General features: G+C 40.9%; 1 protein-coding gene across 6 annotated transcripts in view; it reads left to right on the forward strand.

The window, feature by feature from the left end:
• PDS5A (PDS5 cohesin associated factor A) overlaps nt 1-25,243 on the forward strand; it is a 165,325-nt gene that overhangs the window by 32,238 nt on the left and 107,844 nt on the right. The window contains exon 2 of one of the 6 annotated variants that reach the window (XM_073342244.1): nt 24,543-24,664. The exons of the other annotated variants lie outside the window; for them this stretch is intronic. The gene's annotated coding sequence lies outside the window, so the exon portion shown is untranslated. The remainder of the gene's footprint in view (nt 1-24,542; nt 24,665-25,243) is intronic. 6 annotated transcript variants of the gene reach the window in all.

A 25,243-nucleotide genomic window follows, 5' to 3' on the forward strand; every position in this document is an offset into this window, starting at 1 on the left:
AAGGTGTTTAAATACAGCCAAATGCAAGGTCATATATCTTGGAACAAAGAGAATGTAGTTCACATTTGCAGGATGGTGGACTGTATTTTGGAAAGTTGTGCCATTAAAAGGGACTTGGGAGTTATGGTGAATAAAAAACTGAACACAAGCTCCTAGTTAATCTGGTGGCTGAGAGCTACTTTGATCCTTGGCTGTATAAGCAGGGGAATGTTGAACAGAAGTAGATTGGTGGTGTCATAAGGCCTTGATGCCTGGAGCTCCATCCCCAGGGTTTTGAATGAGGGAAAGGCTTGTGGGAATTATACCTTTTGTGTGTGGTTGTTGAAATGTGCTTTTAAACCAACGATACCTGGAAAATGTGTAGTTCTAATAATCTCTGAATGCAAAGACTATGTGTACGGTACAAAGCCTATGTTGGCATAGCTATGCCAGCATAGGCCCCTAGTGTAGGTGCAGCCTGTGCAGACAGAGGTTTGTTGGTGTTCCTACAGCTGCAAAAAAAACAACTCCCAAATCACATTAGCTAAGTTGACAGATGTACTCTTCCAGCAACATAGCTTCATCTACCATGGGATTTTTTCAGCATAGCAGTATTGGTCAGAAGTGTGATTATTTTTTTCACACTCCTGACTGACATGGCTATATTGATATTCATTCTAACCATAGACAAAGCCTCAACCTCTGCTACTGCTGCGCATGTTGTTACGAAAACATCACTATTTAGACAGCATTCACTGTTCCACTGACAGGGAGTTGGAAGCTATCCAGAAGGAGAAGTTGAAAGAAGCAGAAATTGGGAAGTATGGAAAACAAACGTTTGGGGGGAATGGTGCAATGAAGAGAAAGGGATATCACTAACCAAGCTACTAGCTAAAAAAGTATCCTGAGTCAAACCCTGGTGTATGCTCTGCTGCTCGATTCTATTTTTGTTTGGTGTGGTGTGATAGTGTGTAGGTGCTGTGATTGGGGTCCCTTTGAGCTAAGCAGCTTACACATACATTACAAAACGATGGTTTCTGCCCCAAAGAGCTGAGAAGCTAAGTATAATATAACAATGAATTGTCCTTTCTCCTTTGAAAGAGAATATAGGGGTAGAGAGACGAGTGTTCTCTGACCAGACAAATTCTAATTAGTTATGTTTGTGTGCAAGTTAAAGTATAGGGGTCCTGTTGATGCTGGAAAAATAGTGAAGTAGAATGAATATTATACAACCCACAATGACATTTCCAATGGCTTAACTGGCAAGCAGCCATAAATTACTATTAACAGTAGTAGACATACAATATCCTGGGATCGACGTGGCTACAAAGATACTGCATATGTCAAAAATATGGCAGTTGTCAAAAATAGTTTGATTTAAGTTGGAACACAGAATTGACTTGAGCATTTTTACTTTACGTACATTTTATGCATGATTTGGATCTAGGAAGACTATTTTCCCTCCATTCCCAAATTTCTACAGAAGTTGGTTTAGGGAGTTGTTGTCTACAGGCCAAAAGATTAGAGCCTTGTGTCTTGGAACTTGGGGTGCATACTTCCTTGTTAATATCTGAGAACGGTTTAGAAGTTTGAGAGATGCAGCCTTTGATGTTCAGACAGACCTTTTCCTGTTTTCCAGTCCAAACCACTCTTGTGCTACATATGATCTAAACTAGAAACGAGTGCCTATGAATAGATTTATCCCTGTGCCTGCTTTGATTCCTGTTTTTTTCTCAGACAAACTAGGTGCATTTAGTTCTTTACCATTAACAGTCTTATGAAGACTCACTAAGCCCTGGTCTACACTGAGGGGCGTGTTGACCTAAGATACTCAACTTCAGCTACGTGAATAGCAAAGCCGAAGTTGCTTATCCTAGGTCGACTTACCTGGCCGTGAGGACGGCAGCGAGTCAACCGCTACTGCTCCCCCGTGGACTCTGCTTCTGCCTCTCGGGAGCTGGAGTTCTGGTGTCGACGGGGAGCGTGGGTAGTGAAGACCTGCCCTAAGATACATACTCACTCACTCACACACACTCTCTCTCTCCCCCTAATATTTCTAGATAATTACACATTCAGAAGAACTTTACTACCCCGTAGATAAGCTTCATTGATAGCTTTTTCCAGCCATGAGCTGATAAAATGAATATACAAAAGGCACAGTTCCTTTATGTCATCTTAAAACCAATATTAGTAACACTTCACAGGGTTTGTAGTAGGGATAGAACAAATGAGTTTACTATTACATGTTATGTTGCTGTTCCGTAATTACTCTATGAAAAGGAAAAATTACTTCATGAATATTTTTTTAAATGAGAATATTGCGTATATAATTGATATTTTGTATGGCCACATAAAAACCTGAGCATATGTAAAGTATATATTTTTAAGTGTCCCTGGATAATAAAAACAGGTTGCCATGGAAAATGTTCAAATGTATTTCATGCATTCTTTGCAGTGATGCCCTTACCCACCCAGAGGTCTCTTTTTATGATTATGTATTCAGATTTCATGAGCCGCTTCTGTAGAACTGAATTTTGTTTGTTCTTCCTTTAACAATGTGACCATATGTAAAATGTTAAGAAAATAGGGCTAGGTAGGGATGTTGTTCAGCAATCACTGAGTGAAGATGTGTTGGTTATTTGATATGTAGAAAGTCTAGCTCTGAAATGCTTTCACTTGCTTTTATGTCTGGTTTTATTGGTCGATGTTTGCTCTTTTTTGGTGGAATTAGTTTCTGAGGAACCTAAAATTCCCCCAAGAAAGTATGTTAGCTCCACTTAAAAAAATTTTTTTTAAAAAAAATTCAAAATAGATTAAGTGAAACTAACAATACTTGAGGAATGGAGCAGAAGATTACTATGCAGGAACTAAAATTTACTAGACACTTACAAGCTAGAAGTAGATAGGAAGGGTGAGAAGACCATCTCTGAGGTCCAGGTGTGACGATTTGGTGAGAAACCAACCCAGTACCATCCCCAACTTCTGGGAAGGGGTACTGTGATTTCTCAGTTTCCTGTCCTGGGACCCAGTTTGGGGACTCCTTTACTATATCAGATTTGGGCTAGTAGATGTCCGATAAGTTTGAATCTTCACACCACACCAACTGTTGGAAGGGAAAGGTAGATTTCTGTCTTTCTCCCTTTCCCCTACAAACCACAAGGCTCTTTTGAGGCAGGAATCAGAAGCAGTCTCCACTATTCTACCACTTTTCTAACCCTCCATTAACTATTTTTTGGTCATTCACTCTGGTTAATTATTGAAATTCTTGCTGCTGCTCATAACTTTTGAAGGTTGCAATGAGATATCAACATAACTTTTGATAGTTTCACTGCCCACAGGATTCTGATTGGTAGCAGCAAGAAAAAAACATGATCCTGATTTGACCATGAAGATTCATGGATTTCATCAAGCTCCAAAGCATGTCACAAGTTGAGGAATTGAGGACCTGGTGAATCATCATCATTATGCTAGCCTTGATCCTTGACATGCTGGCCTCCAAGTGGCCCTTCCTCTCCATTACCCATGCAGATTGCCTGGTTTTCTGACACAAGTTTGCCCCCCACCCTTCATTTGGCACCTGGAGTGCTGATAGTAGGGGGAAGAAGCTGAGACAGGATGAAATTTAACAAATTCTTCGAGTCTGGGCAGAGCATGTATTACAGGCCAAGAGAGCCTTTCTCTCAGCCTCCACTGAATCTGCTAAATCCTGGCACAAATTGCTATTCAGGGTGGGAAATCGCTTCCTCAATCCTGAGTGCCTACAGCCTGTATCAGAACAGAGTACCAAGTTCTGCAGAGAGCTATTATCCTACTTTGCTGAAAAGGTCACACACCACACATTTTGGGGGAAGGCTTTTCAAACAGCTTGGATTGGCTTCGCCTGTACCCAGCAACAACCTGCCTGCATTCCTGGTGTTCAGTTCAGTCACTAATTAAGAAGTTCTGGACAACCTAAAGGAGCCTTGACCCAATATCTGTGAATCCGATTCATGTCCTTCCTAGCTTGTGAAAGAGAGTCATGAGCAACTGGTGCCACTCATGACTGAAATATCCAACTGCTTCCTTCAAACACTGAATAGTCTGACCAACACTGAAGAAATCCACCCTGGATACATTGGTTCTAGCCAACTACCACCCAGTGTAAATCCTCCCATTCCTGAGAAATCTCCTAGAGAAGCTGGAGAAAGATGAACTTGAACTTGAAATTGGCCTAATTGAAATTAATATCCTAGACCTGACACAATCTGGATTCAGGCCAGGACATGGAACAGAAGCCACATTAGTGGTACTGATGGATGATCATTTGCTGTCAATGGATAAAAGGCAGGCATCCATTCTCATCCTCCTGGGCACCTCTGTAGCATCCAACACTGTCACCATGAGATACTGTTGGCTCATCTGAGAGAAGGGGCAAGAATCCAGGGTAATGTGCTAAAATGGTTTGAGCCCTTCCTGGAGGGATACACCCAGTGAGTAGTGATGAAAAACCACATCCTACTGCTGGATCTCCAACTTGTGGAGTCACACAAGGATCAGTTCTCACTCTAGTCCTATTTAAGATATTTGTGCAGATGCTAGGTAGTCGCCATTTTACAGATGGCTGTATCTAATGATACTGACCTCCTTTGTAAGGCACTTGGAGATGTACTGAGGAAAAGCACTATATAAGAGCTCGATATTATTATGTGAACTGGTCAGACAGTGTGGATTCGAGTGACAGCAATATGCCGATGACACACAGCTCTACGTATTCTTCACCATGTGTGACCATATCACTACCACCAAGATGGCCCAGTGGTTGGATGAGATCAGCTCATGGATGAAGAATAGGTGGTTAAAGCTTAACCCTGAACCCAAGCAAGAGAGAGGTTATGATGGTGGGTAGAGGAAAGTGTTTTGAAGAATTTGCGTTTGTGGAGCAGTGTCCTTTAGTTCAAGGCAGACAACCGCAATTGGTTAGTTCAGTGCATAGTTTTAGGAGCACTTTTGGATTCCTCACAGACACTAAACTTTTGCATAGCAGCATCTGCAAATAGTGCTTTCTACTCTCTCTCTCTTTGGGTAGGAGACTCCTTCCCATCCTAGTGGATGATGACTTGGCCTCAGTTATTCACTCCTTCCCCTCTTGCCTGGACAGCAGCAATGCAGTATACTTGAGCATGAAGCCATCACTGCTTAGGACACTCCAACTAGTACAGAACCTTGCAACATGTCTCCGCAAACACCAGCTACTAGAGACATGTGAAACCTATCTTCTGTACTGGCTTCCTGTAGACTATTGAGTCAAATTCGTGGTCATAGTCCTTAGCTTCAAGGTACTGAATGGCCTGGGCCAGAATATCTAAAAGATTGCCTAAAGATCTGGGACAAGGACATGTCTACAATTCTGCTTCACTTGCATGATGGAACTTTCTACCATGAGGGTAAAGCTAGTCTGTGCAGGAGAGAGAACTGTCTTGGGACCAGTTTAAGACGTACTGCCGCAGAAACTAAAGGCCATCAGAAACCTTACTACCTTCCAAACCCAGTGCATGGCTCATTTCTTTGACTTTGCCTTCTGTAACATAAATACATAACATGTATATATTAAAATAAATAAATCTGACCAAAATCATACACACTACTTTTCACACTTCTCTGCCTGAGGAAAGGATGTGAACAAACAGATGACTGTCATGACTCACAGGTCTCAAACCTGGGAGCACCCATGCTTCAGCCCTCCATCTGGCAGCCTTCTCATGCTTGCTTACCTGGGACCCATGAAGAACAGCCACAGTTTGAGGCTCCACCCCTGCAGTCCTATTAGCAGAGTCCCAGAGCAGCTGATTGGCATGCTAGCCTTACTTAAGCCAGCAGCAGGAACAGGAAGCTGCCCGAAAAACTGGGCTTCACCCTGTTCTGGACCATGTGCTTCTTACCCCTGCTCCCCAGGCTTGATTTCATGGAATCCTGAGCCGGTGTGATTTGTGGTTCTGACTTCCAGTTTGTCTCCTGACTCATACTTCTTGATATCTTGACCTTGCCTACTCTGGCTTTTGACTCATGGTTCTGATCTCCAGTTTGTTTCCTTACTGACCTCCTAGTATCTTGACCTGGCTGACCTTGTGACCGCAGACTCTGGCTCTATTAGGTTTGGCCACCCACAACCTGGCTGTGGCAGACAGATATTAGTCACTTAATGGACTATTGGAAGGTGCTCAGATATTACAGTAATAAGCATGGTATAAGAACCTACATAGAATAGAATAGCAGTGAAATTCCAAATAGTTTCCTTCTGCTGTAGCTTGACAAAGCTGTAACCGATGAACAGCAGTTAAGTCACTGGAGCTAGCTGTTTGGAAGCTCAGGATAGTACTGCATTGATTTACAGTTGGTTCACTGCTTGGAAGTAATGTTTGTAGCCATGAGAGCTAATAAACTTTTGAAAATGAAAGCTGGAATTCTGTGGAAATTGATTTAGGCCCCCATGCTTGCCAGTGAAAGATTAGGGTGGTTGCACAAATATATTTTCATGCCTGAGCTGTCCAATTAACTCTGCTTTTGTTATTCTTTACTTGATAGATATATAGATATACTCTTTTAAAACGTCTGTGGATCATTTTTTCATGGCCATCTTCTCATGGTTTCCCTGTCCTGTCTCTCTCTTCAATTCTCAACCTTTTTCTTATTTGTTGTTTTTGTTCTTTCTTTATTTTAAATTGACTAGTCTGCACGTTGACTGCTGTTCTGAGATCAGTGCAGCTGAATAAATGCAGTCTCTTGAGCTTTGTTTCTCCTTTGATCAGATGCATCTATTGAGGTCTTAGCATTGATCTGTAAGGCTCATATCTTCATCTTAATAGATTCTTGGATTTGTTGCATTGAAGAATGACATTCTTATAACTGCAAATATTAAGTTTCTCATAATTTAATATAACATCAAATGGTATCATTCTTTTCTCTTTTCCAACATCTGAAAGATATTTTTTTATCCTTGTAAAACTCGTATGCTGCACCTGTTTGAACTAAACTTTCCAATAAAATTCACTTTTGGGATTCAGTTTTCTATGCTTGATTTCAGGCTGAAAAGATGTCCTTTCAGGAAGTTTAAGAACAACTGACAATAGAGATTAGAGTGAAAACATCTGCTCAGTCTTAACTAGAGAATTCACCAAACACAAGTAGTTGTATATATCCTTGTTGTTATACAACATGGGTGTTTTCCACAGACTTATTTTTTCCTTTTCCAGCTACTGACCAGGTTCAGTTTTCTTTATTGGTTAGAGATCTGACAGGATCACTGTCCATGGTGGTATGACTGCAGGGAAATGATTCTTGGGACTTGTCTGCACGGTGCTTTGGTTTGCACCAGAAAGGTGTAAATTTTAGTCCACGCTAGCATATTGTGAACTAACTGGCCTGTTTAGACCCTGCTGGTGTGCTCTAAAAGTTCTCTAGTGCACATTAATGTAGTCCTGTTTATTTTTTTCCCCCCTTAACCACTTACCGACTACCCCTCTTGGGCCACCCTCTTCCCCAACATGGAGGCTGGGGTGAAGATTCTCTCTGGGAGCTGTTGTAAAATAGAAGGGAGAGAGAAGCAACCTTTCCTTGAGCCTGTAGAGCTGAGTCTTGGCGTGGCAGCAATGATAAGGAAGAAGGGGAGGGGCTAGGAAGAAGACCCCAAACTGAGTGGTTGTGTGGTGCTATTACCTGTAAAAATGGCACTGCTAAGGAGAGGAAAGGGGGATGGGGAAGAGACTCAGTAGCTTGTGCCCAGTCAGGCACAAGCACTCTCTCTGGCTGTATTCACTTGAGCTCCTGGCCCCTTTGAGCTGAAGCAGGTAGGCAGCTGTGGGTTTAAATGTGGGTTTAAATGTAAATCAGGTTTAAATGTCTTATCCTGTCCTTTAAGACTCTACATGTCTCATCCTCTGCCTGCTTACCCATCACAGCTTCTCAGGTAGTTTCTACCAGTTCCCCATCTGTTCTGCTCATGACATCAGATGTGATGCTCGCTGTTGCACTCTACTTCCCAAGTAGCCTCCATGCAAGAAACATGCATTTGGAGCTTCTTCCTGAGTTCAGACCTCTTAATAGCCATTTCCATTGTGACATCCACAAGAAATGAGGCCAGCTAAGACATTTATTTACTTATGCTTTTTTAAAAAAAAAAAAAAAAAATCTTCTCGAGGATGCTATGAATATGATTTCAATGAGGAACAGCATAATTTACTGCTGGTAATTTTTGTTCTTCCCCCATTCTAATTATTACTGAATTACTGCCCACTTTATTCCTCATTGTTTGTTAGAAAATATATTGAAAACCTTTTGGCATATGGATATTTTACCTGTACTGTGAGGCTATTAGCACACTATTGGGCACTATAAAAATATATAATAATCATGTTTGACCTTCAAAGCAAGCTGTCCAATGCACTTAAAGGAAACAGGAAAATAAAAAGTAAGTGTAAATGGACTTTAGAAGAAACTTAAGGCAAAATATTCAGTTATGTAGTCCCAAAACAGAAGATCTGCTGAAATGTTGTCCAGTTCTTCTTGGACTGACAATTCCCACACTTAGTCTCATTCCAAAGTTGCTGAATTCTTGGAACACTTACAATGGAATGAAAACTAAAATTGAATGACTCAATTAAAAAAAATTACAGGAGATAGGAAGGATAAGCAATTTGTAGTATAATGATGCCTAGTTAACTCTGTAATCCAATATGCTTGTTACATAGAGCACTTCTCAAATATAAAACTCTGTTGCCTATAGTGTTTTTAAACATATCGGACCATTCAAGCTCCCCTGTGCTGTCTTTGTTTTTCATGAAGAAAATCCAACTGGTGTTGGCAGGTGCTTCAATGTTGTTCAGTAAATGTAATGCATATTTTTTATCCTAAATTAAATTTATCCTGCTTTATATAACCCCTTGTAGTAGAAGAATATTTTATTCTGAAGTGAGCATTCTAATGTCTGTCTTTTAAAATAAAAAATGTGTTTCTTCTGCCCGAGAAATTCCACAAATCACTTACATTGGATCTTTGACTTCTTTGCAACTTAGAGGGCAGTTTGGCTAATTTGAGTCCTAATTTTTTGTATGGCCAGGCTTCTGTGATACCTACATTTCTGTGGAAACTCCCCTCTCTGTGTTGCTGAGGTACAGCAATAACTGTAATTCTCATGGAGCACTAGCTTGATTGGATAAGCAGAAGATGGGAAGCAGGCCTAGAGGGTTGAATAGGAAGCTCCTGCAAAGTCCAAATTAGCTGGAAGTACTGTTATTTATTTTATTATTTATATTAACCAGATTTTTAATTTGGATGGAGACAAGAAATGTTTCTTAGCTCTGTTAGAGCAAGAATAATCCAGTGGGTCTGCCACTGTTATATGTAACCCTTTTATCCTTAGTGGAAGACAGTGCCACCGTGGAAGGAGACGGCCTACCAAAGGCTGTAGTCCTCAATGAAGAGAAATTACAAGGCTACTTTAGCAGTCTTCAGAACTTGAACAGTCTCCACATGTTTCACCTCTTTTAGCATAGGCAGATGGCTTGTCAGAATTCATTCTCTAAAGGTCAGGAAGTCATATGATTTGAGAACATCTTTAAGGAAACAGTTCCTCACAGCAATATTCATACCAGATTTGTCATATGGTACCCTTTGTTCCCCAGCAGAATCAATAGTTTGTGATGCAGTTTCTGGCAGCCTCCATCTAGTCAAGAGGCAAATGGTTCAAGGAACCAGCTGACAAAGAAGTTACAGAATTCTATGAAAATTCCAGGCAGATTCTGAAGTCCACAGAATATAAAGAATTCCCAGATAAAAACTTTGTTAAATTGTAATTAAGAATGGTGTAATTATCCCCAAAAATAAGCATTACAAACACAGAAAATTCACAGTTAAGGTTAAACTTAGAAGAAATCCAGACATGCTAAGATATGGAAATACGTGCATGGTCTAGATAATACTTAGTCCTGCCTTGAGTGCAGGGGACAGGACTAGATGACCTCTCGAGGTCCCTTCCAGTTCTATGATTCTGTGGTAGTTATAGCACCCGAACGAATGTAACTGTGCCCTGTAGTGACATCATGGGAGGGAACACCGAAAAAGGTAATGTCTCTAAAAATCAGTTTCCTCTAATCTGGGACTACAAGCACTATTATACACTAACCATAGTTGTATGGTTATTGCACAATGTCTGCATTATTCAATTGTTCAGATCTCACACACACAAAAAGGTCCGACATAACAAATTGTATTTCTTAAAGGGCTCTCCCATTTTCACTCCCAGTCCAGTTCAGCCCCCATCCAGATCTTATCATAGAATATCAGGGTTGGAAGGGACCTCAGGTGGTCATCTAGTCCACCACCCTATTCAAAGCAGGGCCAATCCCCAACTAAATCATCCCAGCCAGGGCTTTGTCAAGCCTGACCTTAAAAACCTCTAAGGAAGGAGATTCTACCACCTCCCTAGGTAACCCACCCCAGTGCTTCCCCAAAAAAGTTTTTCCTAATATCCAACCTAAACCTCCTGCATTGCAACTTGAGACCATTACTCCTTGTTTTATCATCTGGTGCCACTGAGAACAGTCTAGATCCATCCTCTTTGGAGCCCCCTTTCAGGTAGTTGAAAGCAGCTATTAAATCTCCCTTCATTCTTCTCTTCTGCAGACTAAATAATCCCAGTTCCCTCAGCCTTGCCTCATAAATCATGTGCTCCAGCCCCCTAATCATTTTTGTTGCCTTTTGCTGGGCTCTTTCCAATTTTTTCCACATCCTTCTTCACCTGATATATCCCACTGGGCCTCCAGTTGCTATCTGCCTACATTCTACTCCTCATTGATTCCAAGTCCCTATCTCCATCCTTGGTCACCTTGTCCAATATCAGTGGCTGGTCCCTCTTGTTCCACTTGACCTGACTCCTTGTCCCAATCTTTGGCTATACCAGGTGGTGCTACCAACCTTCCCTATGATAAAGCAATCCCATAGCTACTCTTTGTCTTCAGTCCTTTCCTTTCACCATATCTTTGGGTCTAGCAATTGCACAAAGAGCATTTATGAAAATGTTGGTTGCAGTTCTCAGAAACAGGGATTCACATTTATCCTTTTCTAGATGACCCCCTATTAAGATCATAGTCCTGGGACAGAGCTGTAGTGGACACCCAATAAGCAATCCAAATCATTACTTCTGGGGGAATTCTGCACCAAAAAATTAATTCTGCACCAAAACATTAAAAATTCTGTGTACAATATTTTAAAATTCTGCATTTTTTTGTTAAAATAGTGCACTATAATCTAGCTAGTTTCAATTATTTTGGTAATTTATTTAATGGAGAATGGGAGTGGGGAGCACTTAAGGAAATCATCAAACCTCCTCTGTCTCATAGTAATGTAGCTAGTATTGACCCTTTACTTCTAATTATTAACAAATATATACAGCCATAAGCTCAGTTTTACATCATAGGCCACCAAAGAGCAAGTGACGGCTGGGGACTCAAACTCACAGTTTATACTGGCTACTGTCCATCTCCAAAAAGGTCAGTAGCAAACTGTTCATGGAGCACATTTTGCTAGGAAATTTTTTCAGTCTAAAAATTTAGACCTATTCTAATCACTACAGCCCTACTGGCCTTTATAATAAGCCTCCTTTCCACCACTCTGGCAATGTAAGGATCCTTAAATTTTACACCTGTTTTATACTCCTGTGGGAATTCACTAAGAACAATGGGAACAATTCACTAAGCAGGCAGGCTGCTACATTCTCCTCTGTCAGAGGGAAGAGAGCTTGCCCTACGCCTACCTCTTCAGAAATACCCCAAAGCCATGCCCCTCCATGTTGAGCATGCTGCAGTAGTGAACGAGAGGGACAGAATGTCTTTGTCTGTCTCTGTCTCTGTCTCTCTCTCTCTCCTTCTCACACACAACTACCCAGCTGCGCACCCCCCACTCCCCCTCTCCCCTGATGGTGATTTACGCCTCTACTGGCCTCTCTCGGTGCCCAGACCAACCTGTCTGCACTGCCAGGGAGTGGGCGCATGACTGCTCTTGCGGCTTCCCCATCAGAAATCATTTTTCTGCAGGTAAGCAGAGAAATTGGGAGCCATGAATTCTGCGCACACGCAGTGAAGCAGAATTCCCCCAGAAGTAAATCATGGGAAGCTAGATGATACCCTACATTGGATCATGCACCTAGAGTCTGAATAAATATTCAGAAATAATGTGGTCTTCCTCTTAATGGACAAAGAAAATGAAGGTCGCAGCTCAAGAGTTCATGAATTCCAGAAAACCTTTGGTTCAACTTTGAATGCCACTTCTGGGAATGCTGGTATTGTGTATAAAGGTATATCTGCACTGCAGCTGTACCACTGTAGAGCAGAAGTATAGACACTTCCTGCACCTCTCTAAGAGGCGGTAGTTTGTCAACGGAAGAATTCTTCCACCAACCTAGCTGCATCTACACTAGGGATTAGGTCAATTTAACTACCTCACACAGTGCCTGAGTGGTGTAGCTATGGTTGATCTAATTTTTAAGTGTAGACCAGCTCTCACAATCTTTCCATGGGGCAGACTTCCTATAGGAACCTTTCATTTTCCTCCTTATGTTACCATCACAAACACGATGCAGTGCAAATGTCAAGATTGAGGTAGCACAGGGGAAACTATTTTGCATTGTTTTGCTCTCCAGCCAGTTTATGCTGTGACAGGTTGGACCACAGAAACTCCCTTGGATCTGCCAACTGATTTGCTGAGACTACCCATGAGCCTGTTTCCCCGGGCAGCTTAGGACTTCAGTGCTTTGCCTGGTTTGAGCCAGACACGCTAGCCTGCTACAAACACAGACCCAGGTCTGAACTACGTCCCAGAAACTGCAGGCTTAATTGAAAACAGTTTAAGAAATGTTTCTGTCTCTAACACTCAGATGCCCAGCTCCCAATGGGGTCCAAACCGCAAATAAATCCGTTTTACTCTGTATAAAGCTTATACAGGATAAACTCATAAATTGTTTGCCCTCTTATAACACTGATAGAGAGATATGCACAGCTGTTTGTGTCCCCACCTCCCCCCGAAGTTATTAATACGTACTCTGGGTTAATTAATAAGTAAACAGTGATTTCATTAAAAAGAATAGGAGGACTTGTGGCACCTTAGAAACTAACAAATTTACTTGAGCATAAGCTTTCGTGAGCTACAGCTCACTTCATCGGATGCATTCAGTGGAAAATACAGTGGGGAGATTTATATACACAGAGAACATGAAACCATGGGTGTTACCATACACACTGTAACGAGAATGATTAGGTAAGGTGAGCTATTACCAGCAGGAGAGCGGGGCGTTACAGTGTGTATGGTAACACCCATGGTTTCATGTTCTCTGTGTGTGTAAATCTCCCCACTGTATTTTCCACTGAATGCATCCGATGAAGTGAGCTGTAGCTCACAAAAGCTTATGCTCAAATAATTTGTTAATCTCTAAGGTGCCACAAGTCCTCCTTTTCTATTTGCGGATACAGACTAACACAGCTGCTACTCTGAAACCAGTGATTTCATTAAATACAAAAAGTAGGATTTAAGTGGTCCCAAGTAGTAACAGACAGAATAAAGTGAATTACCAAGTAAAATAAAATAAAACTGGCAAGTCTAAACCTAATACAGTAAGAAAGTGATTACAGATGAAATCTCACCCTCAGAGATGTTCCTGTAAGCTTCTTTTACAGACTAGGCTCCTTCTAGTCTGGGTCCAGCAAACACTGACATCCCCGTGGTTACTGTTCTTTGTTCCAGTTTCTTTCAGGTAGCCTCTCCACCCCCAAAGGATATCTCTTGAGCCAGCTGAAGACAAAATGGAGGGGTCTCCCAGGGGTTTAAATAGACTTTCTCTTGTGGGTGGACACCCTTCCCTCCCCCTGTGTAGAATCATAGAATATCAGGGTTGGAAGGGACCTCAGGAGGTCATCTAGTCCAACTCCCTGCTCAAAGCAGGACCAATCCCCAATTTTTGCCCCAATCCCTAAATGGTCCCCTCAAGGATTGAACTCACAACCCTGGGTTTAGCAGGTCAATGCTCAAACCAGCGACAGAATGGAGTTTTGGAGTCACGTGGGCAAGTCACATGTCCATGCATGACTCAGAACTTGCAGGCAGCCATTGTTCACATGCTACCCTGAACGTCCTCAGGTAGACTTCTTATGTGGATTGGAGTCTTCCGAGATCCATTGTCCGAGGTTATTATATGGGGGGGTCGCGAACCGTCAACCTCCATCCCAAATCCCGCTTTGCCTCCAGCATTTATAATGGTGTTAAAGATATAAAAAAGTGTTTTTAATTTATAAGGGGGCTCGCACGCAGAGCTTTGCTATGTGAAAGGGGTCACCAGTAAAAAAATTTGAGAGCCACTGCTTTACAAAGATATGTTACATGGCATATGTAGCATAAAACATATTCCAGTTATGTCATATATACATTCATAAGCATATTTCCATAAATAATTATGGGGTGCAATGTCACATATGCCTTCTGCCTCTGATTAACAAATTAGTTTGTCCCCTAAGTGCAAACATTGAAATCTCATAGTAAAGGATATGTCAATACTGTTACCTGAAATTTTCTTTTTTCCATTAAGAACAGATAACTGCGCTCGCTCGCTCTCTCGCTCTCTCCATACTTCTATCCAACGTTTCCTTCTCTACTTACCTAGGAGGGTCAGGAGATTTTTTTTCTTTTTTTTTTTACCCTCACCTCAGAGATGTATCTGTTTGGCTTATTTTCCTCTGTAAGACATAGCAGCTTATCCAAGTGTGATGGTTCTTGCTCAGTTAAGCAGAAATTCCAGGAATGTTTCCTTTGCAGTAAAACAGAACCAGCAGAGCAAGATTAGTGCATTCCACCTGTCCTGCCCAGTAGCCAGAGATCTTCATGCCATTGGCTGAGCATGGAAGCCGCATAGGGAAGACTCTGTGACCAAAGTAAATTCTTCCCAGTGACAAGGGGCCTTGAAGATAGTAAAAGCAGAATGGAAAAACCTTAAGGTCAATCTCAAAATATGGAGAGACACCTGTGTATTGCTATGTTTTTTCCCATATTAAAGTACTTGAATATAAGTTAATTCCACCTGTCTGTCACAGCACAGATAGTACTATAGGTTGAACCTCTCTGGTCCAGCAACATCCGTGGTCCGGCATGATTTGATTTTGTTTTTTATGCCTTATCTACTTATTTCCTTGTGCCAATACAGTAAAATTGTGTAATAACACTAACACTTTGTTATGAAGAGAACCAGTAAGCCTTAGCTAGGCAGCGTTGCAAGCGTTATTCAGTTTATTCACCTCGGCGAGATAAAAATAAAAAGAGACCTGCTCGCTACAATATTGACCTTCCGTGGTTCACCAAATTATCTGGTTCAGCACCGGTCAGGTCCTGAAGGGGCCAGATTAGAGAGGTTCAACCTGTACAATAAAAAAGGGGACGGGGAGTGGACTAGAGTTGTCATAGAAATGTAGGGCAGGAAAGGAACACGAGATGTCATCAAGTCCAGACCCTTGCGCTGATGCAAACTCAAGTACATCTAGCCCATCCTTGACTAGTGTTTGTCTATTCTGTTTTTAAAAACCTCCCATTACAGGAATTCCACAATCTCCCTTGGAAGCCTATTCTAATATTTAAATATCCTTATCATTAGAAAGTTGTTTCGTAATAGCTAACCTAAATCTGACCTGTTGCAGATGAAGCCTATTAGTTCTTGTCCTACCTTCAGTGAACATGGAAGAATGATTGATCACTATCCTCTTTATAACTGCCCTTAACATATTTGAAGGCTGTTGTCAGCTGTCCCCCTCAGACTTCTTTCTTCAAGACTAAACATGCCCAGTTTTTTAAACCTTTCCTCATAGGTCAGGTTTTCTAAACCTCTTACTGTTTTTGTTGCTCTCCTCTGGACTGTCTCCGATTTGTCCATATATGTCTTAAAGTGTGCTGGCCAGAATTGGGCACAGTATTCCAGCTGAGGCCTCACCAGTGCCAAGTAGAGCAGGATAGTTACCTCCTGTGTCTGATATATAGAACTCCTATTAATACATTCCAGAATGATATTAGCCATTTTTGCACCTGCATTACATTGTTGATTTCATATTCAATTTGTAATCCATTATAAATCATTGAATATATTGAATAGCACTTGATCCAGGACAGACTCCTGTGGGACCCCACTAGATATGTCATTCCAAATTAACAGCAAACTATTGATAACTGCTCTTTGAGTACAGTCAACTAGTTGTGTATTCCCCTACCTTATTGTAGTTTCAGATTCTAGACCACATTTCTCTGGTTGGCTTATGAGAATGTCATGTGGGACAGTGTCAAAAGCCTTACTAAACTCAAGATATATTACATCTGTAGCTTCCCTCTATTCACTAGGCCGGTAGTCCCATCACAGAAGGAAATTAGGTTGGTTTGGCATGATTTGTTCTTGACAAATCTATGGTGGCTTTTACTTACAACACTAATATCCTCTAGGTGCTTACAAATTGATCACTTAATAATTTGTTCCAGTGTCTTTCCAGGTAATGAAGTTAAGCTGTCTAGCGTATAATTCCCCTGGTCCTCTTTGTTCCCCTTTAAAAGATGGGTATTATGCTTGCCCTTCTCCAGTTGTCTGAGACCTCATCCATCCTCCATGAGTTCTTGATGAAGATTAACAGTTCCGTGATTGCTTTAGCTAGTTCCTTAAGTGTCCTAGGGTGGATTTCATCAAGCTTTGCTGACTTTAATACTTCTAACCTATCTAAATATTATTTAGCCTGTTCTTTCCCTATTATTTTGCATTCCTTCCCCTTTGTTAACATTAATTGTGCTGAGTATCTGGTCACCATTTTAGTGAAGACTGAATTAAAATAGGTATTAAACACCTCAGCCTTCTTGATATCATCAGTTACCTGTCCTCCCCTGCTAAGAAGACAACCTACTCTTTCCTTCACCTTTCTCTTTTAATGCATTTAAAGGACCTCTTCTTATTGCCTTTTATGTCCCTTTCTAGGTGAACTCATTTTATGCTTTAACGTTTCTGATTTTGTTCCTACATTCTTGTGCTATTACTTGGAATTCATTCTTAGGGATTTGTCCATGTTTGCACTTTTTTTAGGATTCTTTTTTGTTTTTTGGGGGGTGAGATGGGGGGGAGGGGTGTCATAAAGAACTCCTGTTGGGGTTATATTGGACTCTTACTATTTTTTCTGTCTTTTCTTTGTCTTGGGATAGTTTGCTGTTGTGCTTTTTATATTGTCTCCAGGAGAGCTGGCAGTTTCTCAGAAACTCATTTAGCCCTTACATTTTCTTCCCATGGCATCTTACCTACCAGTTCTCTGAGTGTGTTGCATTCTGTTTTTTTGAAGTCCATTGTCTTTATTCTGCTGCTTTCACTCCTTAGAATCATGAAATCTATCATTTCATGATCACTTTCAGCCAAATTGACTTCCCTCTTCAGATTCTCAACCAGTTCTACCCTATTAGTAAGAACTAAGTCTAAAATGGCTGGCCTCCTTTACTTCTCCAACTTCTGAAACAAGAAGTTGTCCCCAATACATTCCAAGAATTTAGACATTTATGTTTTACCATATTACTTTTCTAACAGATATCTGGGTAGTTAGTTTCCCATTACTACCAGGTCTTTTTTGTTTTGGATATATCTATTGTTTGTTCTAAAAATGCCTCATCCACGTCCTCCTCCTGATTTGGTGGTCTATATTAGACGCCTACAGTGACATTGTCCCTGTTTTTCTCCCCTTTTGTCTTCATCCAGAGACTTTCAACTGGTGTGTCTCTCATAGATACTAAGGTCAGAAGAGACCATTATGATCATCTAGTCCGACCTCCTGCACAGCGCAGGCCACAGAATCTCACCCACCCACTCCTCAGAACAGATGTGTATATATTCTTGATGTATAATTCAACACCTCTTCCCTTTTTCCCCTTCCGTTTCCTTCCTGAACATCTATACTCATGTATACCAGTATTCCAGTCATGAGATTTATCCCACCAAGTCTCACTGATGTCAGTTAAGTCATCATTTAGCTTATGTATTAATATTCCAGTTCTTCCTATTTATATGCAAATGCAAGGAGTATGGGGAATATACATCTAAGATGTGGAGGACAGATGCATCCGATGAAGTGAGCTGTAGCTCACGAAAGCTTATGCTCAAATAAATTGGTTAGTCTCTAAGGTGCCACAAGTACTCCTTTTCTTTTTGAGATTCCCCAGTGTTTTCTCTGTTGATGCTTCTATGACCCTACTGCAATTTTCCATTCCTCCTCCCTTTCCCAACATTTAACCCTCTGTTAAGGTCACCTCCTTTTATACCTGTCTCTAGGCCTTTATTACCTGCTCCCTTTGAACCTAGTTTAAAGCCCTCCTCACTAGGTTGGCGAGTTGGTATCCAGAGATGCTCTTCCTCTCCTTCATCAGATGGATCCCTCCCCCCCATCTCTTTCTAGTATGCTCCTTTTGAGAACACCATGATCAAGGAACCCAAAGCCCTAATATTGTCATCAGTACTATGTAATATCTGACAACAGCCTGCAGTGAGTGACCAGATCTAAACTGAGCTGGTTGTAGGTATAAATCATTAAGTAGTGATGTTACTATTGCAGAGCAAGATTAAGATTTTCTTTAAAAGACTTTTAAATAAAATCCTTTGTTTTCATTAAGCACTTTTCTACATAAACTAAACGCTTTATTGCTAGATCTTTCTCAGTGTCTTTCTCCATACATTTGACATATGGGCCAGATATTTTCAAAAGTATGTATATACATTTACTGTTAATACAGTTTCTGTGGTTGCATGTTCATAATGAGTATTTGCATACTCATGAATACCTGTGTGTCTAAACCTAAGCTAGACCCTGGCCCCTCCCCTGCTTTTAGGATGTTAACTGATGACTGAAATTCCTTAGTTTGACGGAAATATACTATATACAATGTAAATTATTTCAACAATATATGGTTAAGACTAAGATTTTTGTCACAGATATTTTTAGTAAAAGTCACAGATGGGTCACAGGCAATAAAGAAAAATTCAGGGAAGCCCGTGACCTGTCCCTGACTTTTTTACTAAAAATATCCCTGACAAAATGGGGAGCCCAACTGTGGGGTTGGGCAGCTGTGGGGGCCACTCTGAGCTCTGGGGACCCCCACAGCCTGGGGGGGCTTGGGAGCTCCAGGGGCCCCGCTGCCCTAGGTGTCTCAGAGCTCCCAGGTCCCCCTTCGGCCGGGAGCTGCGGGTGGGGGGGCCCGCCAAGCTCCCAGCTGACAGGGCTGAATTCATGGAGGTCACTGTGGTGTTTAATATATTTGTTAATCATCTGGAAAGGATGGTGAATTGTGAGGCAGCAAAACTTGCAGATGACACAGAGTTATTTAGTTTAGTCAGGGCCAGAGAAGACTGAGAGGAACTCTAGAGAGAGCTAAATAAGCTGGGATGAATGGGCAACACAATGGCAAATTAAAGTCAGTTTCAATAAATGCAAACTAACACATGGTGGAGGGAAAAATGTAAACAACTTGTACACTTTACAAGGTTCTAAATTAACTGTATCAACTCAAGGAAGGGACCTGGCACCGCTGTAGGCAGTTCAGTGAGAAACTCTGCTCAGTACATCTACAGTCAATAAAACGAACACAAAGTTAGGTTGCATAAGGAATGATATGGTAAATAATATAGTGTATATTATGCTGCCTGTATATAAATCAATGGTTTGGCCCCATCTGAATATTATGTAATAATACTTGGGGGCCCATTTTAAAAGGATATTACAGAAGTAGAGATGGTTCAGAGACAAGGATATGGGAAAAACTCATGTGAAGAGAGATTGAAAAGGTAGGGATTGGTTAGTTTAGAAAGGATATGAATAAGGGGGGACATACTGACAGTGTATAAAATAGTGATGGTATAGAGAAGGTGGATCAGGAACTTCTGTTCTCACTGTATCATAACACAGGAACAAGGGGAAGTTAATGAAATTAAAAGGTGGAAAGGTCAAAGCAGATGAAGATAAGTTTTCACACGAGTAATTAAATTGTGGAACTCACCTCCATAGGAAATTATTGGAGCCGGGAACTTAAAAATGAAAAAGTGATTGAATATTCATATGGATATCAGGAATATCCGGAGTTGACCTAATGGTGACAAACATTTTGGAGTGTATATTAAACCTTACGCTTTGGAACTATGCCAACGTCTAATTATTAGAGAGCAGGATGAGACCTAATTGGGGTGGGAGAGATCGGTTCTGGGTGTCTGTAAACTTCCAACTGTTAGAAACTGGGACTGGGCGATGGGTTGGATCATTCAAAATTACCATTTTACTGTTCTTTCCCTCTGAAACATCTGGCACTGGCCACAGTTAGAAAGGACAGCATAATGGAGCATAGGTCGGACTTGGAATGGCTATTCTTATTCCACAGCTGCTTATTGAAGAGTTCTTGCACTTGCCTCTAAATAATCTCATGCTGGCCACTGTCAGAGGGACTTCAGGTCTGATCCAGTTCTGTGCCGTCTCCTGCTAGAGTTTGATTGGTCAACATCTAACTTTCTTTACGCTACGGTGAGATACAGACCTAAATTTAGGCTGGCAGGAAAATGAGGGCACAACTGGGTGCTCCCATCGCAGAACTGGCTCTCATTGAATTCAAACTTAAATATAAATCTTGGTTCTGATAGTCATAGTCTTCAGTGGACTTGAGTCGAGACTCTCTATAAAGCTACCTCACTCACCATGATCAAGACTGTCTGTCTGCAACTGCTATGATTCTCAAGAAAGAACAAACTTTCATTTGACAAGAGAGAGACTTGAGAGCAAGAGTCAGAATCTTCTCTGCAGCTGGCCCACTGATGCTGAACTGATTATGACCTATGGTTGCCTTCAGAACAAAATATAACCACCATCTATCTCTTTGGCAGAGTTTTCCTATTTTGATGAACCAGAAGAGTTCCCAGAAGTCACCTACTACAGGACAGGCCTAACAAAGAAAATAACAGAACGCCACTAGCCATCACCTTCAGCCCCCAACTAAAACCCCTCCAAGGCATTATTAAAGATCTACAACCTATCCTGAAGGATGACCCAACACTCTCACAAACCTTGGGAGAGAGGCCAGTCCTTGCCTACAGACAGCCCCCCAACCTGAAGCAAATACTCACCAACAAACACATACCACACAACAGAACCACTAACCCAGGAACCTATCCTTGCAACAAAGCCCGTTGCCAACTGTGCTCACATATCTATTCAGGGGACACCATCACAGGTATAACATCAGCCACACTATCAGAGGCTCATTCACCTGCACATCCACCAATGTGATATATGCCATCATGTGCCAGCAATGCCCCTCTGCCATGTACATTGGTCAAACTGGACAGTCTCTACGTAAAAGAATAAATGGACACAAATCAGATGTCAAGAATTATGACACTCATAAACCAGTCGGAGAACACTTCAATCTCTCTGGTCACGCAATTACAGACATGAAGGTCACTATCTTAAAACAAAAAAACTTCAAATCCAGACTCCAGCGAGAAACTGCTGAATTGGAATTCATTTGCAAATTGGATACTATTAATTTAGGCTTAAATAGAGACTGGGAGTGGCTAAGTCATTATGCAAGGTAGCCTATTTCCCATTGTTTTTTCCTACCCCACCCTCCCCCCCACACCCCAGACGTTCTGGTTAAACTTGGATTTATGCTGAAAATGGCCCACCTTGATTATCATACACATTGTAAGGAGAGTGGTCAGTTTGGATGAGCTATCGCCAGCAGGAGAGTGAGTTTGTGTGTGGGGGGGAGAAGGGGGAGAAAACCTGGATTTGTGCTGGAAATGGCCCAACTTGATTATCATACACATTGTAAGGAGAATGATCACTTTAGATAAGCTATTACCAGCAGGAGAGTGGGGTGGGAGGAGGTATTGTTTCATGGTCTCTGTGTATATAATGTCTTCTGCAGTTTCCACAGTATGCATCCGATGAAGTGAGCTGTAGCTCACGAAAGCTTATGCTCAAATAAATTGGTTAGTCTCTAAGGTGCCACAAGTACTCCTTTTCTTTTTGCGAATACAGACTAACACGGCTGTTACTCTGAAACCTGTTATGATGATGATGATAAAATTCTCCTTCCTGTTCTCTAAAACAGAGTACTTATCAGATGTCATATTTATACTGCCTGTTGCAGTAACAGCTTTGGTGCTTGGATAGTACAGTAATACCTGCTTAGAAACAAAACAGACAGTGTTGGTTTTAAAGTATCACTTTGGGCTTTATGAAAAAAGCCATGGCATTATCAAACTCGTGTTTAATAGTGAAGGAGTTACGGTCATACAAAACTTTTCCCTAGAATTTTAAACTCCTCATTACAGTACACTATCAATGTTAATTACGTTAGTCAAAATAGAATAAAATCATACATACTGTCTGAAATTTTGGGGCTGAGTGTGTTTTCTCTGAACTCTAGGATTTCTCCATGGTTGTGTTCATGACCTTCCTCTGCTGCAGTGCCTGTGAATTGTTGTCATCTGGTATTGATTAGATTGGGCCCATCTGTGACTGCTGTTCCCACCAATACTAATTTATGCAAATGTATCAGTCCCTACTGTTGTGCCCCCCTCCCATTTTCTGCTTATCCACTTGCATCTTCTAATAATCCTAGATTGTGAGGTTTCTTGATAGTCTGTTTTACACATTTGAACAGTACATACCTAGCATGATGGCTCCAGAACCTTGATATGAGATTCTGGTCACTACAACAAAGAAATAATAAGAACAGTAACTAAAGGTGTATTTTTATTCCAGAAATTGTAGTTTGTTTGTGTTTTCAGAAAACAGATCTATATGGTAGATTTAAAAAAAATTCTATGAAATGTACACTTTTTAAAATATTCCATATCTTTAGATGGGAGGGATGCAGTTCTGTTTCAGAAATCACCTTTAAATTCAGTGACATTCAGAAAGTCTAGAATGCAATGTTTCTCAGTTTGATCACTGAGATTCTCGGTCAGATTCAAACTTGCGATTTAGATAAGTTTATAAAGTTTACTGACTTTGTAGGCCCTTAACTGTGACACTCATTCAAACGACTTGGCAATTCCTATATTTTAACATGGGCCTCTGTCTAACATATTAAAAAAATTGTGACAGCGCTGGTCTTGTAGAGAAGGTGCATCAAAACTTTAGATGACAAATATTTCCTTCATTTTGTTTTAGGTTCTGATATGAGACAGTTTGGGTCAAAGCATATGTTCATTAGTTTATCCTTCTAACCTGTTCTTACTTGAGAGTGTGCAGACCTACAATAGAAAAAATGGTCATTCTGCTGATTTTCTTATGAAAATCCAACCTGGAGATTAGTTATGTCCCTCTTCTTCCCCCTCTCCCGCTTTTTGTGTAATAGTCAAATCTTTTTATCAATTCCATTTGACACGCTGTGTATGTGTGTACTTTGTGAAGTTCTAATTGTGCATAATGTAATGATAGTATTAAGATTGTACATTCCATTTTCAGTTATTTCAGGTATGTCTGTAATTGCTTTTCTTTTAAAAAAGTTAAACACGAGCTTAAAACATCAAGAATTAACATCTCAATAAAAGTCCTCATACATAATTCTTGAATCATTCATTCACTTGTATGCTGGTTCAACATAAGAAATAGTCATGTACTCTAATGTGTTTATCACAGCAAGGTTTCTAGATAAAGGAGAGATTCTCATTGGAGTAGGTCAATGCAAGTAAAACAATCAAAAATTTCAACAAAAAATATGCTTTTAATAAAGTGAAGCTAATAAAGCAGTGTAAATTACAAATGTTAAGACTTGTTTGGTTCTGATGTACTCAGCAGTTAAGTCTCCAAAGAAAAGTTCTTTATGTAGATTAGACCAAAGGGAAAGTAGTATAGCCAATTAGATGGTGTGGTCTGTAAGATGAATATTGTTGTTGAAAGCTCAAAGTAGATCAGTAATTCAGACAGGTGCTGTTTCCTCAGAGGGTTTACTATTATTATTTGTATTACAGTAGTGCCTGGGAGCCCTAGTCATGGGCCAGGTATGCTAGGTATTGTACAAGCACAGAACAAAAACGCTCCTAGAACTTACAATCAATGATTATAGCTTTATTCTGCAATTTCTTGTTCAAACCTTTCTCTATGTATTTAGGGGATAACACAGGTACCTTTAGAGTTTTCTCAGAACCAGAGAGAGTTATATTACCATGTCAGATCTCTGAGACTATAGCGCTCTCTGTCTTACAGTAGAAACAGGCACAAAAGTAGTTGTCTGCTTCGGTAGCTAACAGTATCAGAAAGGGAAGGCTACCTTTTGTTTTAACAACAAGGAAACTTCATGAGGGTAGGTTAGCTTCTCACCAGTTTATTGCTTTTTGCACTTCAGAGGTGCTAATTGTCCCCTCATTTTTCATGTCAACTTCTGGCTAGTAGGCCTCTGGTAAGACAATGAATCCATTCCTAAAAAAAGATTTATCTTGGAGAATAGCTTGCATGTACCAATTTTTAAAACAATCTCCCTATGCATTTGTGTTTTAGGTCAGCTCCTTTTGATGAGTGGGTGCTGTATCTGAGTTACCCCGGAGTATCTGACCTCAAGTGTGCACCACTGATTGTACCCCAGCCCCTAACGAAGCATAGCAGATTGCTTGGAAAATTAAGTATGCATGTGGATTTTACAGCAGTTTGATTATTTAACAGAGAGCTCAACTTTATCTTAACAATGTTTTGGCAAAGATTACCTTATAATATTGCCTGCACTGGATGGAAAAACTTCCAAAAGCAGCCCCTCAGCCCAAGCAGACTACAGGCTGAGGGTAATAATGTGCACAGCATTTCACAGAAATGACCCAAAGCCTGCACTTGAACTCACACCCAGCCCAATATCAAAGGATGCATCAATGTAGGACTAGTCTTTGACTGTCTGGCACTACGAACATCAACATTATTTTGTTGTCCTGAGCCACCTGAGTGAGTGTGTGAGATAAGCTGTGCTCCTGCACAGCTGGTTCCCATAGTACAGTGAAGCAGTCCTGCAGTGCATGTGCAAATCCACTGTCTGTAATATGGATCCCAGGTTCAAGCTGGTTGTAAAAATCCACCCTAGCTAACTTTTAAAAGCTTGCTTCCATGATGTGGAACTGGATGCTGAACACTAACTTAGATCAAATGCAATCTGATTATATCATTTTGGGGGGGAAGGGGTGTGACATAATTTGAGCCCCAGGTGTGCATAGAGA

This window comes from Lepidochelys kempii, chromosome 4 (genome assembly GCF_965140265.1).
Source record: "Lepidochelys kempii isolate rLepKem1 chromosome 4, rLepKem1.hap2, whole genome shotgun sequence".
In the NCBI taxonomy this organism is placed as follows: Eukaryota; Metazoa; Chordata; order Testudines; family Cheloniidae; genus Lepidochelys; species Lepidochelys kempii.